The 17,170-nt window shown below is 47.6% G+C and overlaps 1 protein-coding gene across 38 annotated transcripts in view; it reads left to right on the top strand.

The window, feature by feature from the left end:
• Window positions 1-17,170, top strand: part of CaMKII (Calcium/calmodulin-dependent protein kinase II) — a 156,837-nt gene that overhangs the window by 2,735 nt on the left and 136,932 nt on the right. The gene's annotated exons all lie outside the window — the stretch shown is intronic.

Genomic DNA, 17,170 nt, shown 5'->3' with positions numbered 1-17,170 from the left:
CCCTCGCCTCCGACGAATTCCTCGTGAACACAAGTGCTCTCGTTTCAGTCGAATCTCCAAGTTCGTTGACGTTGGCTCAGCCTAATCCTGAGCAACGCGTGCACGTCTAGTGGAAAATCAGTCGAGGATTTAGGTTAGCTTCTGTTACTAGGTGATCCCGATCGAATACTTTATATACTCGATATCGAACGTCTTTTAAACCTCTACATCATCCAACAATGGTACCGATTCTCAGACGAATATTCGATTCTCGATGCATCGATAAACAAACACTAGAAAATCTCCATATAGGTTACCATGAAGATCCTACTACAGGAAATCGGTTCAAAAACCTTTAAACAAATCCTCCATCATTTTACAGAAATCAATTCCGTTTAGTACAGAAACCTTCGAGTAGCTAAAAATATCCTGTACCATTAAACGTCCCTTGCCATTCTTTCCCATGGCTGTTCGTCCCACGAACGATTAAGGTCGTTCCTTACCGAGCAAGTCCACTCGTTGCCACGACATTCTTGACCCATTCGTATCTGACATTGAGGACCCATCGGTCTGACACCCTTATCTCGCGAAGTCACTATATCTAGCCACGGTGGAGCGCACCGAGGCCGTGTCTCTCTCGCTCGCGCGCGAGACACCCCATTGCATTTCGTCTATATTTAAGCGGCACGGCCTGTCTGCTCGTGGCTCAGCCTCTATATATAAAGCGTCAGGGCCTGAGGCTTCGGTAGCCGCGCGTTTCTCGACCGTCGAAAACGAGGCATCCGCATCGTACGCGGATCTGTCACCGAATCAATACGATGTCGTCGCGCCGCTTTTTACCTTCCTCCCCCTGCGGACCTCCGGCCGCGCTCTCTTTCCCCCGGCCCCTCTCTTCCTCTCTCTCTCTTTCTCCCTCGATGGTCCTTCCATTCCTCCAGCCATCCAGCGGATTCTGCTTCCATGTTTTTATCTCTATCGCCGCATTCTTACCATTCCTGCCACCGTACCCCGACATTCTAGCCGGAGGCAGGTGGTTGAAGCTTTGCGCCACCCCTGAAAGTCGCTAGGCGCACCATTTTCCTTGATGACTCCTGATTACGACGGAGACCCGAATTTGTTGGATCCAGTTGGATCCTGGGTACTAGAATCTTTGGAGCTGATTATAGGGACTAGTCTGGTGATAATTGATTAGGTGTATGGCGGAAGTTTACTCCGGATTTAGTCGTTCGTTTGTGTAGAAATCGAAGTCGAACTGAATTGATGACGAAGTTTTTGTAAGAGTCGATTTTGGGCCGCACGTGCAGATTCCCGAGATCGGCGCGTTTTAGCGAGGAGCAAGGACACGTGCGAAAACGGTTTTTGGGAATTGTTGACCCCCTGAGCGCAAGGGTGCTTAAAAAAGGCGATCTTCGATCGAGACGCATTCCGAAGTCGATCAGCCAGGTCAGTTTAATGAACTAAGTAATCCTCACGCAGTGTATTCTTGGAGGAAAACCACCCTGACCCTCCCGAACTTCCGCTTACATTTTGAAAAGTCAATATCCGTGAAAGGTTCCGCGAGTCTACCGTTAGAAGTATGTTTCAAGAAATTGTCGCAACAGAGATTCAAGGAGTTTCTTCTAAAAGCTTTTAGATAGGAGCCAAGGAGCGCGAGAATCATTATTGGTACCTCGTTTCACTTTGCGACGAGGAAAAGTACGGTTCGGCGATGCAGTGGAAGGTTCACGATCGTATTTAACGCAGGACGGACGCGTGACCGGTTGAAAACTACGATCATTGTTAAGAATGTTCATTCATGGCAGGGTAACCGGAGACAGCAATCGATAGAATCGACATTTTCTTTGTGTTATCGGTTGGTAAATATTATTATCATCGCGCAGACTGCATGATGGACGGGACTGGGTCGACGAGACACGCGGTTTCCTCGGCGAGGACGTGGGTATCGGGTCTCGTGTCACCCGTGACCCCGAGTGACCTCGACGCCGGAACCGGCGAAGTTGTTAGGCCGCGTAACCCGTCGCACGCCGGGAAAGAAGGGAAATTTCTGACCACACCCCGCGTCTTTTTGGCCGAGTTTCCGCCACGGTCGATAAACACGCCGAGCGGGCGGAGAGCACGCACAGAGCACGCGTGTTACACATAACATACACCGTGTCACCTGTCCCGCAGCCCCTACGCCACCGTAATTCGTTGGGTTTTCAATTAACTGATTGACGCGCGAATCGATGCGACGATACGCTTACGTCGTTCCTCGTATTTAATGGAGCACCGTTATAAACGGACGACGAATCGATACGTGTTTAAGTATATTAATAATCTATAGTCGGCGGATAGGACGTCTAGGGATTTGTTGAAAGTATAGGCCAGCCGGAGGTTTCATCATTTTAACGCTTGTCCACGGTCGCGTTCCCTTTGCGACAATTTTCTGAGTGTATTAACGGTGGAACTGCCAGATGGGCAGGAATGACCCATTTAACGTCCCTTCTTTCGCAATTATGGAAAAGGCACGAACGACTTTCTGAGTTATTCGGTAAATTGATTTAGATGAATACAAACTGGAATATGAGGAGATTGAAAACTGAGTGAATGTATTTTTGTTGTGTAATCAATTTTACTGCTCGGTAGTTCTAGTGTTAATCTATTGTCATTCGTTGATAATATGCTATAGAGACATAATTTGCATCACAGATGTCACGTTACTCTCAAATTGTAAAATTCTTTCTATTCGCATATAGGTAATTGACAGAACAAATTAAAAGACGTGAATCCATGTATACTTGTAACTTCCTTTTTTCGAAACGAAATTTTAGGTTCTTGAACGTTTCTCTATAGAAATGAACTATTAAGGCATTTGAAATGTTCGGAGTGCAAAGGGTTAAAGAATCTTCAAAGGGTTAACGCCTCAGATTTTCGAGTGCCCTTTCGTCCGCCTTCGCACTCGCGCAAAGGCGATTCCATTGATCATCGAGAAATGAATGAACATCTTTCGACGCCGCGACGCGGAACGAATGCGAATAAAGTTGTTCTTTACATATGCTCCCCTCGTAGTACACAGGTCCGCCGGTGAATAAGCGACGACAATAATAATAAAACAGAGGTAATCGTTCCGCGGGCGCGAAACCGGGGAAATCTAATTCGAGCTGCGCGCTCGCAATTAGGTACGGCTGATTTAGAATATTGTCCGCGCTTGTAAACACGACCCGGCGATTCCCGTTTGTTTTCGAGGGCGCCGGAACGTTCCGCCGCTTGAATACCGAATAATTTGCGCGCCGCCTTCGCATTAAAACGGGGCGCGTTCGAAATCCGTTCGGCGGTAACCGCGAAAAATTCAGAAAGGAAACAACCGACTGGAAATTAGCGATCCGAACGGCGCGCCGGGCACGAAACGTTTTCCCCGTTGAATAATTCAACCCTAACGAGGCGGAATATGATTCTATATTAACATTAGATCCTCGAATGGTACCGGAGCATGTCAACCGACCGTTAAATACTTCGTAACGAGTGTGCAATGGCGTCACGCCAATTTTTCGATCTCTCCCTCGACGATCGTCCTCGGGGACGGGCGTGTTTCACCCTTGGAAAAACCGTCGATACCGGGATTTCAGTTTTCGTCTTTAGATTTATAGCGGAAGCAGAAGGAAGTACCGAACGGTTATGGGAAATTCTTGGTTTTCTTTGAGCGTTTAAAGGCAGGGGAGGGACGAGGATTTACGGCGGCGTCCGGCCGCGTGATTTATCGCCGGGGGTGCAGAAGTGTTTTCTGTGCGTCACGCCACCGTTAAAAAAAACATATATACACACACATACATGTCCAGTGCCGGGGGCGCCTGATAAAGCGTCGCGTGCCGCGAATTTCTGACAGGGAATAAAATAAATCGATGACACGATCGGACGCCGTTGTCGCGTTCCTCGATCATCGACCGCGATAAACCGACCGTCGACCACGGTTTCTTTGTATGCATATTACTCCGCGAAAGTCTCATGGAAAAAGGGAGTCCCTGGAAACGTGTTACATAGATACGAACAATCAGTTTTTCCTTGGTTCTTCCGCATGATTTTTATTCTGCACGATTTATCGTTGCCCGGCGGCGTTAGGATGTTAGGACCACCTTGTACGTACAGGAAACAATGTGTCAATGATTCTGTCGCGATCGTCTAGAGAAAAATGCCAGTGTCTCTCGAATATCGGGTGTCCCGAAACTTGGTGTCCTGGTTTCGAAGAATAATGGAAATTTCAGGGCAACCGTGAGATACGAAAGCGTAATAATTAGTTTCCACGTCTTAATAATCAATGTCTAACGTTTCCATACGAATCCTCGCACAGAGAGACAATCTAAACTTTCTCCTAACTTTCCTCTTCGTCGCTGACAGACCCGAAGATACTCTCGTTGCCAAGGTTGTCGATTCTCAGGACAATCGACTTCTGATGCGCCCGGTGAGTTCCGTTCGTTGCAGGGAACCTGGCACTCTCGTGTGAGTGGTCAGACTCGAAGGCGCACGCCTTGCTCACACGGATTCTCGGTTCCGGCGTGTGATTCGCCGAGGCGCTCACGCACACTGATCGGATCGCGCGACAAAGTGGAGGAATAGTCGATTCCGGACTTACCATTGGATTTCTCGCGGCGACTGTTTCTGCTCCTATGACGTCACGAGTGCCAGGTTCACTGCAACGGACGAGCGTCCGCATCGATCACGGAATCAGCGGCGTTCCGCGGTCTCGGATCACGGCTATTCGGCGGCGAGCAAACATATCCGTCCGCAGTTCGACGCAGATATTTCGGTCGCGTGCGCGTCGGTCCTCCCATGCTGATTGCAATCATCGTGTCAGTTGAATAACTGTGGAGTTGAGTTAGAAAAGTCTCTCGAAGAGATTAGAGTAGAATGAACGAGGATCACGCGTTCGGTTGAAAGAATAGATGATTAACCGCCGAGGAAGTTAGTATTATTTTGGGTTTCGAGTCGACGCGCACAGAAAGCAAATGTTTCGAACGCCTTTGGGCGCCAACAGTGGCCAATGGGTCAGCTGGTTGACCCCCGTCTGCTCATCTTCCATCGCCCTGTCTGTATTTCCGTGACCGATTCCACCGTTCCACGCCTTTCAATCCGAATCACTCTTGGAGAATTCATCAATCACCCGCCGCTGCACCCTCGTTTCTCCCGACGCCTACCGTTCCCGTTTTTAAATAACCGCCGGGGGTTGGTGCCGCGGACGAAGGGGGCGAAACACGTTTATTCGGGGCAACGATGGGAAAAACCAGACACGGACAATCGGGTCATCCCTTCCAGCGCCGGAGATACGGATAATTGCGGTGTCGACTAAGGGGACGAGGGTTCTATTCTTCTTCTTGCCTCGCTTTTCCTTTTTTTTCGACCCGTTGTCGGTTTAACGCTAGAACGTCTTGTTTATTTCGTAATTATTGGTATCTTGGACGCATCGAATATTTGAAATGATCTTGAAAATATATAGTTTCACTGGAAGATTGTAACGAATGTCTGGAGAAACCGAGAATAATCTAGAAATTAAAAATAAGAAAATATCTCTCATGTAATTTCTGAAGTGTACGGTACGAATTCTTGAGGAATCGAATTTCGAAAAGGAAAAATGAATTGCTCGGCGGCCGATCTATATCCGGCCCGATCCAATTCGATCGGCGACTCGACCCGTTGCCGGTGCTTACGGCCGAACCGATTCGTATGTTGGTTTTGGCAACGGCCTACGCTGACATTAAGACCGTGGGTAAATATTGGCTCTATCGGAAACCACCGGGGAAACGCCAATTCTCGGTACGAAGTAGCGTATTCCACAGATTTTCAAAATCAATTCTCCAGAGGACCGAGAATCTCTCGAACGTGGAACGGATTTTTTCCCTGGAGTTTTCGATTTACTTTTTCACGATCAATGTAAATTACATCCGAGTTATCTCCATATTGTCAGTTAAATACATACTATTCTCAAATTCGAAAGTACCTACGAAGAAATTATAATATTAGACAACCGAATTAACAAAAATCTCGATAGACGCATTTGTGGAGTTTCCACGGAAAAGTTTAAAAAAGTCAATTCCACTGCACGGTAGTTCCAGTGTTAAGCGAGGAAAAGACTAAGCGAACGCGACAACTTCGGCAATTTCCGAACACAACAGTATCGGCAAAGATCCGTAGCAGGGTTAATTGCGTCAGGCTCAGGGACGATTCGCGTTTGATCCAGATTACACGGATAAGAGGGTTGGGGTGAACGCTAGATCTGGTTTGAGTCTGTTAGAACGGCGGCGCGGGTCGTGCCCGAGCGTGAAACCGTTTAGGCAGCTCGATCTGATTCGTAAAAATGGGTGGAGGGTTCCTTGTTCCGGGGGAACCCCCAGGAATCGCGCGTCGAGTACGTGGCAACCGGGAAACACGGCAGCAAGAATGAAAATCCCGGCTTTAAACGCCGTTAACATGGCGCGCGGTGGCAATAATCCTTGTAAATCCAGCAATTTGCCGTTCAACAGGTTCGCATTGTCGCGAGGGGCCGAAGGAATTGCGTTTTAACGCGCGTTCGCCTTTGGATCGGCCTCGGGAATCCGTTTTCCTTTAGGGAAAGTAATAATTACGATAGGATTACGGAGTTCTACTCCGCGGCACTCCAAAATCCCGGAAAGCGTGAACCCTTTGCGGTCAATTTAACATTCCGCTGCGAGAACTGGTGAATTGAAAACGACGTTCGTTTGAATATCAGAATATATTATTTGTGTTTATTCTTCCTGGCAAATATAGAAGGCTGGAACGCTTTCCGTTGAAGCGATACTTCGCCGCGTTCAATATGGCGGCCATTATGGCGGCCGCGCTCGAATATGGCTGACTACCGATGCCGCGAACGCAACTCTCCGGAACCATTAAACATCTCAAAATCTTTGACTCGTGGACCATTGAACATCTCAAAGGCTTTTAGCTTCAAGAATGCTAATACTACAATTATCGAAATGAAATGTTAAGTCGCAAAGAAATAATTTAATCACTGAAACAGCAAAAAGGTTGCTGAAGGTTTTGTATATTACGGAGAACCTTCGTCAGCAAAGAGTTAATTACCCGTTTCCCGTTGTAAACGTTGCGTTCGTACGAGATGATTTCCCGCAGGCGAGCGGAACGCCGATGCAACGTCCGGAACTTTCGACGTTACGCAATTGGAAATCGGCGCTGCGTGAAGAAGCGACGCGACGCGACGCGACGCGGGCTGCCCGATAGTCCGTCGTTAATTACGCGATGACGGCGCGGAAAGAGGGGGAGGGAGAGGGAGAAGGAGGATCGCGTGAAATTTTACGAGGCGTGTAAACGTTGCAGTTCAACGAGGCAAAAATTACGCGCAGCGTCCTCTTCGGGATCCGCCGCTCATAATGCGCGTGCGTTCGACCGTGCGTTGCTAGACGCGAATCGTTTCAAACGCAATTGAAACTTGATTACGCGTTCAAACTTTTCCGCGGCGGTGCCCTTTTGGAATTCTTCGATCCCGCGATTAAATCGTTCGAACAAGTTCAGTCGACATTTATTTAGCTTACGGACGATTTACGAATAGAATTGGAAACGACAGACGCCTGGAGATTTTTAGATTCCATTGCAAATACCAACACGATTTACAGCACGTTTCGAAATCCTAGCCTCTGGGAACAAGTTACGAAGCAGTCGAAAGGTTGTTACACCTATCGGAGCACCGTTCTAGACTTCCAACTTCATCAGCAATCTAATAACAACTGGAAGACACTAATCGTCTTCCGAATTCTCGACCCTCGCTCGCTATAATCGCGCCCGACGACCCCGAAACAGCACGCTTACATCGAGGCAAACTTATCGCCGCTCCTTTCCGCCGTTGCATCGTTAAAAGGACACCATCAAGCGTCCCGTTATGAATTTCCCTCCTTCTTTATTCGTCGCATTACCATGCGACGTCGTTCCTCCCCCTGCTTTCTTTTCCACGGGGCGCGCGTGCGCCTCCTCGCTGGGAACCGTCGAAATTGCCTCGTAAACCAAGGAAGCCCGGCGAGCGGTAACGGCTGGTAAAAATGTCGTCTTTAAAGACCGTAAAAACTAAGGATGCCTCGTAATTCCCGCGACTGGCTCCCTTTTTCCCCTAGAACAGCGATTCTCAACTCTCCCTCCGTGACCAGCCGCTCAGCGACGAAATCACGTATCGTCGTCTATATTTTCGACTAGAAAATCCGGAAATCTCTCCCTACCTTTCGTAGATTGAAAACAAGTAGAAATAAAATAGATCCAAATTTTACTCACTCTACTTACAAATGGAATGTCTCTTATAAGGACACTAATTACCGTAAAAATCGAATTCCACGATTCAGCAAGGGGTTTTCTCGCAGTAACACGCGGTAACTCTCGAATTAAATCTTTTCTCTAATTATTCTATTTACAGTTTTCACATACAATCCGCTCACTATCTCGAAATCCTGTTAGATTTACCTGAATTATTCCTGAATTCTATTAGATCTTGATAGCTTGATTCGCGAGTATTCTAAGTTCAACCTATGGCGCTCAGAGTGCGCGGAGAGCCGCTGTTCTGGGAGCAGGAACCGGATTATCCCGACTTTCCACGGGAAAACTCGGGCTCCCCGAGTCGCGGGAATTCTCGCGGAATTGCGGCGGGATTGGAATTGTTTCGGGAGGCCCTGGGAACCAAAGGAGATCCAAAGAAATCAACGAGAATCGCAAGAGAAGCGAACGGGCTCCAGACACCGCCGGGAGGATTCGTTCGCGCGGAGCTTCGTTATCCGTGAAATTCAATTTGAAAATTCATCGGTGCGCCTCGGTATGACCGATTCGATACGTCTGCGTCCATTACTCACCGTTCCCGTCGAAGACGAACGTTACTCGCCGCTCCGCTTTCTCCAGGAAATCCACTTTAACCCTCGAGAGTTCGTCCCGGCAAATGAATCTCCAAATCCCCAGATTTTTCCCGCGAAAATGTTGCCAGAGGAATGGAGGAACTGCGGGAAATCGATTGGAAGACTACCTATAGAGTGTTCGGTACGTTGTGGTGCGATTGGGAAGGGAGTCGTTGAATAGAAAAGAGTGGGAAAAAGAGAATGGGGAATATAGAAAGTATAAAAAATATAAAATATATGAAATAGCGATTGAAGGTCCTAGAAAATATAGAATATTTTCGCGAGAAACTATAGAATATTTCCCCATGTTTCTTTCTCGAAATTTCGCACCAACGCCAGCCAACACATTCCACGTTAACCTCCAATAAACAATTCGAAGATACTCGAAGTTTCTCGCGCGAAGCGAAGATTCTTCGCATAAGCGCTCCAAGGAAATTGGAGTAACACCCTGTACAGGGAGCCAGAGAAGACGCCGCGTCTCGGATAATCGAATCCGTTCGCCGAACGCGGACCACCCGGGAATATCTTTTTTAATTTCCGCCGCGTTCGGAATCCATCTTCGCTGCGACAACGACTCCCTGGCCCAATAAATAAGCAACTAAATTAGTATTCATGGATCGGCGCGGGTCTCAATCTTCCGTCCTCCCCGGGCCGTTCTTTATCGCCGCCACGCGCGATTGGGGACCGGCGCGCCGAGCCGCGCGGATAAATCGATATCGCGCAGGAGTTATCGAGTCGGAGTTTACGATGTTTTTATTGCCAGTGCCGTATCCGGCGAGCCTGCGAGATAAAACGCGCCCGGGAACCGAATTCTTCTCTTTTCCTCCGCGGCCCGCCGATCGATCCCGGCTTTTTCGAAGCGGTTGGCTTTCGCTCCATTCCTTTCCGCCCCCTCGATGCGTTTCCGCGGAAATTTACTCGCGACGAATTTAACGGCCACCCCCCGAGCGCTCGGTGATTCGGCGTGCTCGCTCGTTGTCTACGGGAAATGAGAAATCTCGCGATTCTTCCTTCTGGATTTTCGTCTACTCGGATCGGCATTCCGTTCGGGAAATTCGGAGAGGAGTCTCGTGCTTTTTAGCATTCCTTTTAATCGGAATGGCTTGCATTGTTCCTGGAAAGCTTTCCCAGCGATCGTTTGACGCTGAAAGGCGATTCTATCCAACGGAACGCTCGTCGAATGCCTCGAGAATTCTGCGTTTGCGAATTCTGCAGTCGAAGGTCGTTCTACTAAACTGTATATACATGTTCCACGAAACACCCTCGAACTTTTCTCTAACATCGTTTCCTGCTGTAGCTTTAGAAACATTGTCATCGAATTTCCGAAAACATTCTGAGACCGATTTGCGAGCGCGAGGAACGAGGCGGATCGAGAATTGAAAATATATAATCCAGGGGATGGGCGGCGCGCGATCCGCGACGGCAATCCGATCGACTGGAACGGCGCGGGTAAGTATGCGCCGCGGCGCATAATAATTAGGAGGCATTAACGAGCGCGTTAATTAATCGTGCGAACGGCGGCCGCGCACGGTCAACGACCGGCCCGCGAAATCTCATTAAATGCGCGACCGGTCGAATCGAGCCGCCCCTCGTTCTACCCCCTCTTCCCTCTTTACCGATCTCCATCGAACTCTCCAGCCAGCCCCCGACGAGGGAACCCCCTCGCGCGGATATTACCGACGAATCCAGCATCGGCCGGATCAATTTTCCCGGGGCCGAAACATCCTAATATTCGGCCACTCGAAGGCCGGACAGGAATCGCGCGCGATCGATCCTGCGCCCGACGCTTATCGAGCCGGTCTTGATAAGATTCCGTCGACGAGCCCGATTTTTTCACGATCTCCACGGGATTCTCCTCGTTTCTCTTTTATCACGTTCCCGACCCTTCGTTACCAGTTCATTGTTCGGGCCGGTTCTCCACCGAGTTTTCTTCCTCTCGGTTCGACTCTCCGAGGGTAGTTCGGGGGAGGGTTAACTTTCGGACGCTGGAGTTAGGATGTTTAGAATCAAGTTGGAACGTCGGCGTTCGAGGTTCCGAAGGCTTCTTAAAGCATTCTGTTATCGTATGCGTCGAATCTTTGTTAGGTCTGAGGAACTGCCGAAGGAATCGATTCACATGCGAACTGAGTTAGATTTCAATGTGGCAGGTCGCCTCATGAGTTCGTTTCGTGTGTCAACCCTTTGCACTCGGAAGTTTTTCGCTAGAAATATTGTAAGATATTTTGTGAAACTAACTCGAAGAGAAATCACACGTATATCGAGGAACAAAGCTATTTTACTTCAATATTTCTCAAATTGATGTGCAAGGTATAATACTAAATATCAGATTTTATAGTTTTACTGTCAAACCAAATGGTGAGAGTCACCTCCCGAGTGCAAAGGGGTAATACTTTGACGAATGTCGGCATTTTGGCGAGACGAAATTGTATTTGGAAGACTAAGGACAAACGACTTAGTAGAACAATTGCATTGTTGACTATAACTACCAGATCAGTCGAATCGACCCATCTTATGTTCACTTTCCGAATAGTTAAACAATACCAAGGCTTGTGCGATAAAATGTCAAATCCGTTTATTCGTACAGATGCAACAGTAAGGGAGACACCAAATATCGAGGAACACGTACTTCCAGCTTTCTAAGAACTCAGAAACAAGTAATTCCGATTGCTCCGTACTGTTAAAACAAAAAAGTACACGGCCCACCCCGCGAGAGGGTCGAACGACATCAGGAGTTATTTGGGTAAGCGTGGCAGGGACAATTCCCCCGGGCGAGACAACAGAGGGGTGGCCTCGGTTCTCGTTACAGAAATATCTGTTAGCGGATCCATAGGGCTAATGTGGCTAGGTCTAGGGGTTCGGGGTGTCCCGGCCCGGCTCGGATCCACTCGGTCTAAGAGGGTAACTCACGTGTCCTGCGGGTTCCTCCCTGGAGATATTCCCGAGGCGGCAGTCGATCGATAACCCGGCACGCTTCCTATCTCCCTCTCCCTTGCTCCCTCCGCCTCGGCCCGCGGATACGCTGCCAATGCTAGAAAGTGGTTCCGCCAGACAACTTAACCTGGTCACTGCGGATATTGTTTAACCCCTTATCTCCTGACGGGACGCTGCGAGCCCTGGCGTCTCTGCGAAACCGCTTCGCAGAGTATTTCACCCTTTGAACTCTGTGGGCTGCAATATTGCACCGGGAATAATATTAGATATTCCAACACGTTGAATGCTATGGGGGTCACCGGTGACCCCCAACCAAATCGAGTTACTATAGTTCACTCAATTAAACCATGATTATTTGAAACGCTAGAACCATCGTGCATTTATTGGGGTTGACGTGTAATGCTTATAAAGATTGTAACAATGCATTATTTGTCGGTTTTTATAGATGTTTTTGTAATGTTCAAGTGAAACTATATAGTTTTACAATCATTCTGGATGTTGAATACTTCGGAAAGATCAGTAATCGCAGAATGATAGGACTAAAATCGGCTATTTCGACTGGTAATGGCGTTCTCAATCTTGTCGTTAATGAACTAAATACGCTGACACGTATAGTTTCAGACTTACCTTGATGTTTTGCTCCTCGAATCGTTAAAGTCGCTTACGGTCAGAGCATGCGTGACCGAAGTTCAAACACAGAGGAAGACAGTTGCTCTTGCCGAAGCCTTTAAAATCACCACATCGAAATAGTGGATCGATTATGAATTATCTTCGTCGCCGGGAAGAAAGGTTACCCTCGTTCCGTTCAACTCGGCGTTAGTCTTTCGTTTCGGTGAATTTGAATGATGTCCGGCGGTGGTAGGAATAGGAATAATGTTTCGGACGTGGGAGTTAAATACGGTATCTGCCGAGTAAACGGTGGAATATAGGGTGGTCGGTCACGCGAAAGCGATATTGGGATCGGGTGTCTTTGATCCTCGATTCACGAGACGTATTTCGGAAATATTGAGACATAAATGCTTCGCCGACTTGTTCAAGGTTACATCTGATCCGAATTTGATATTGAAATTCGATGATCACGTATTTCTCTACTCCTTTCTTCTATTTCACCCAATTTTTATATACTCAAAATGCGTGAAACGTAAGCAAGAACCGAAATTGCCTTCGTCATTAACGACAAACTAAAGCGAAACGAAGGAGAATTACATGTGTGTCTCAAAAAATAAATAATTCATCGTTGAAAAAGTTAGAAATTGTCTTTAACACTAGAACTACCAGTGTCAAAATGACCAATCCCTGACTTCAATTATTCCAGAAAGTGATTTAGCAATACGATAACTGAATTATAAATTAAAGTCACGCGTACAGTTGTTGTAAAGAAATTTTCAAACGACAGTTTAAGCAGTTCCAGTGTTGAAACACTTCTAAAATGGATCGATCCCGCAGTTTTCGTAGTTCGTTGGTCGAGTACGTTCGATCAAGCGGTTTTCACCTGCGGGACGGCGCATGCGAGCCGGCACCGTGGAATTGTCGCGTGTATTCACGCCGGATGCGGTTTATTAAAACGCGGAGATAAGGTGGCCACACGTACGTGTCCCGTTTTACACGCGCTGTCGCTCCGAATAGGAATTTTCCTTCGAAACAAGGAGCCAGTGTAATTAAAAATTAAATATTCACGCGTTGACGCTCACTTTGAGATCAGCGATGGAGAAAAGCAAATCCTTGTTTTTTCCTAATCACTTGATTCTTAAAGAGTTCGATCAAGATTTCATCCAGAATGAAATTACATTGTTTTGTTTGTAATATTAAGAATATAGGACGACCGTTGTCGTCATTTGCACCTACGAGCATTGGACGGCTATAGACGGCATTTACGTCAACGTATTAATTAGTATCATTATACAAGTCACGAACACTGAACCAATTTATAAGGTAAATCAAATGTCTGTTTTCAATTATTTTCAGTAGCATACTGAATCTATTACAATAAATATATAATAAATATATTCTGCCTCTTAGGTGTCAATGATATTTATGCAGATCTTTCAATTAATTTAATTAAATTGGGCCGCCTCTCCTCTTATCTTACCATAATTCACCGGAGAGAATCATTTTTGCAAACAGATCAATCCGGAAACGCGTCCGCGGGAGACCGCCGGGTTCGTTAACGGTTAATTATGATAATTCAATCGGAAATTTCGGTTTATTCTCCGGCGTTACGGTTTTCTCCCGACCGTTCGCCGCGGCCCGACGAATTATCGCGTTCGCGGTCTCGGGAAGGCCGCGTTCAGCTCGATACGCGATAAATCAATCCAGATAATGGGATTTCCAGGAAGCCGCACGCAACTCCTTCGAGACTCGCGATAACAGTTTGCATGTTTATTAAACGACTCATTATACGAGGTATGCAAAATATGCGTGGACTCTGGTTTATTATACCTTTTTACCCGCGGCTGATCGATAAACCGTCCGAGCGCATAGCGGTGAACCCTTTCCGCCGGCTATTAGTTCCTCCGGAGCGTTAAATAATTTATAAACCGGAGTCTCTTGAAATGCGTCTTTGCATTGTTACTGTTCTCCCGACGCGACCGTTCTCGATGAAACACTAGTTCGTCCTGTTATTCCCAGACGTTCTAAACATACGTCGAACGTTTATAGAATACAGTATCGACTAACCCTTCGCGGACGAAGGTTCTTCGGTACGAACCCTTCGGCGGACGGAGCTGAATTATATATCAATTGCTTAGCTCGTTAAGCGAACATCTTTCTTTCGTAGGAGAAGCAGGAACAATTGTGAATTATTTATCGTCGCCCTTGCATTACACTATCATCAGCTTAGCTACATTATTAAAAGGTTGTATGCCATGGGGGCCAAATCGAATTACTGTAATTCACTCGATTAAACGACGATTAATTAGAAATATTTCAAATAATGCTACCTAATGTGGCGATGTTCAGCTAGACGAATGTGCGATAATAATGCAATTCAACCAAATTATTTAATATCTTATTTTTTCCATTTTGTGTACTTTGCTCTATCGTGCGTTCAACGTGTTAAACACTTCCATTGCACATCGGTTTCCTTCGTCAGTAGCCATCAGTGACATGGCGCTTAACGCGTCGAACAATAGAAGAAACCGCCGATCTCTCGCTGTTCGAGTAAATAAATCCTTCGCTCGTTTACTTTACCGAAAACGAACGTTCCGTTCGAGGAGCGCTAAATCGGGCTCCGTGGATCTTGAATCAAGAAAGCTACCAAATAGATTCTAAACAAATACGGGACATAATCAATCTCCGTAAACAGTTTCGGTGTCCGGATCCGACGCCCCGAAGCGCGCAGGGTCCGGCGGCGAGGCGAGGTTCTCGCGCGGCTCGAAATATAGCGGATGATATTCGATCTCGCGGAGCGGAATCGCGGGAGAAGAGGTTAAGGATCGCGTCCGATTTCACTCGGCGGGTTTTCACGATCGAGTGGACAAATTCGGCGCACACGTGCGCGTGCAGCGCGTCGACGGGACGCTGCCAGCCGGGACAGCGCAGAAGCGGCAGGGCTCTTTCGACGCGCGCTTTGTTTACTCTCGCGTTGTCGCGCGACTGGATTGGCATCGGGTGCACGCGAAAGTTGTTGCCGATTCGAAGGAAACAGTGGAATCTTTAAATAGCGTGTTCCACATTAATCAACCGCGTCGGTGCTATTGTTACCGATAACGAAGGCACACATCGATAGCCTTTATCTGTTTAATAATCGAGTCGCTCGAAAGTCGACGCGTCTCTGTCGATTCTCCGATGTTCGATTTTTGTCGATTATAATGAAACAAATGATATTCTTTCTAGTTACTCAAAGATTTACTCGTTTGTACAGATCAGAAAGTCATTATAGCTTCTCATTATATCTTCCGAATACGTTGCATACCAATTTCAGAAGCCAAACGTTAATTTCCTCAATTCTTTTCTGCACTTAACCCTTTGCGGACGACTGTCGACATTTCGGAGAGATGAAGTTTTCATATTTGGAAGACCAAGTTGCAGACAATTGATTTAGTCACTCGAACAGTCAGAGATCATCGCGTAGTTTCCTTTTTTCATATTAATTAAGGGTTTGATATATAATTCAGCTTTCTGCTGAAGGTCTTGTATATTTCAAAGAATCTTCGTCCGCAAAGGGTTAACACTTTGCCGGCTGCTCATTTCGTTGGCGAAAATAAGTCACGCGTACGTGACGCGAGCGTGTTAATTAACAGAAGAAATCAGGAACGGTCATTTCACTCGTCCGACAGTTGTTAAATATTCCTCAACCGAGACAAGGATCGTTTCTCATACCCAACGTTCGAGCACTCGATGAATCAGCGGGTTTCACCGGAAAACGCGCGAGAATGGGCGTGTCCCGCGCTCCGACCAATCGGCGGTGCGTTTCTCACGAGTGCCTTCTTCCCGGCAACCCGGTGTAACTCACGTTGCGGACGCGGAGTTGTTGCGTGTGCCGTAACGCACCTATTTACCTCCTTCCTTCCCTCTCCACCCTGCGGTCTATCTGTTCGCCACCGTCTTCCTTCTTCCCCGCCTCCTCCGCCCTTCTCGCGGCAGCTCCTAATAATAGCAAGCGGCACAGGACGAAAATAGGCCTGCAGAACTATGCAACACGCGGTTCAGGAATTTCATCGTCTGCTGACCTCGCACGGCCATTTCCCTCTTCCTAATGAGACACACGGTGGGCAACGCGCGGGAAAGCCGCGTTTCGGCCTTACGCGCGCCGGTAGCCATCGCGGTCTAAATAAAGATCGCGAAAATCCACCGGAAGAACCGGTCCGACGGCCTGTCGGCGCGTCTCCGTGCTCGCGCGATGAGTTGGTTACCGGTTCGTCCGGTGATCTTAATTGTCACCGATTTTCGTAAACATTTTGAAGACAACACGAGGAGCATCCGAACCTCTCGGAGTCAAACTAGATTTTACAAAGCGTTTTCTTTTGCGTTGTTTCTCGATTTCCGGTCGCTGTCTTTAGACCTCATCGCTCCGTATTGTCACTGTCAATCGGATAAGTCACACTACGATGCTACCATCTCTTTCTCCCATGATACACGAATCTCTCATCAATGAACCCGGCAAACACGGAATCTCCAAAGAAAAGGCGATAAAATCAAACTTCAAACACGCTGCCCCCTAATCCACAGGCCAACAGCACCAAAAGCTTGTTACCTCCGTCCAACGCCGAGTCTGTCGTGCATAATTCATGCTCGAGGCGATTATCCGCGGCCAAACGGAGCCGGGAGCATCGCGATTCCGATAGAAAGTGCCCGCCTCGCGGATTCACGGCGTCTTCTCCCGTCGCAAATCCCGAAGCCTTAAAAGTTCCCCTGCTCCGCCGATTGCCGGCAGTCTCTGCCTCCGAGGA

This window comes from Nomia melanderi, chromosome 9 (assembly GCF_051020985.1).
Source record: "Nomia melanderi isolate GNS246 chromosome 9, iyNomMela1, whole genome shotgun sequence".
In the NCBI taxonomy this organism is placed as follows: domain Eukaryota; kingdom Metazoa; phylum Arthropoda; class Insecta; order Hymenoptera; family Halictidae; genus Nomia; species Nomia melanderi.
The sequence above is the reverse complement of the archived record's forward strand: the minus strand, read 5'-3'. Positions and strand labels throughout refer to the sequence as shown.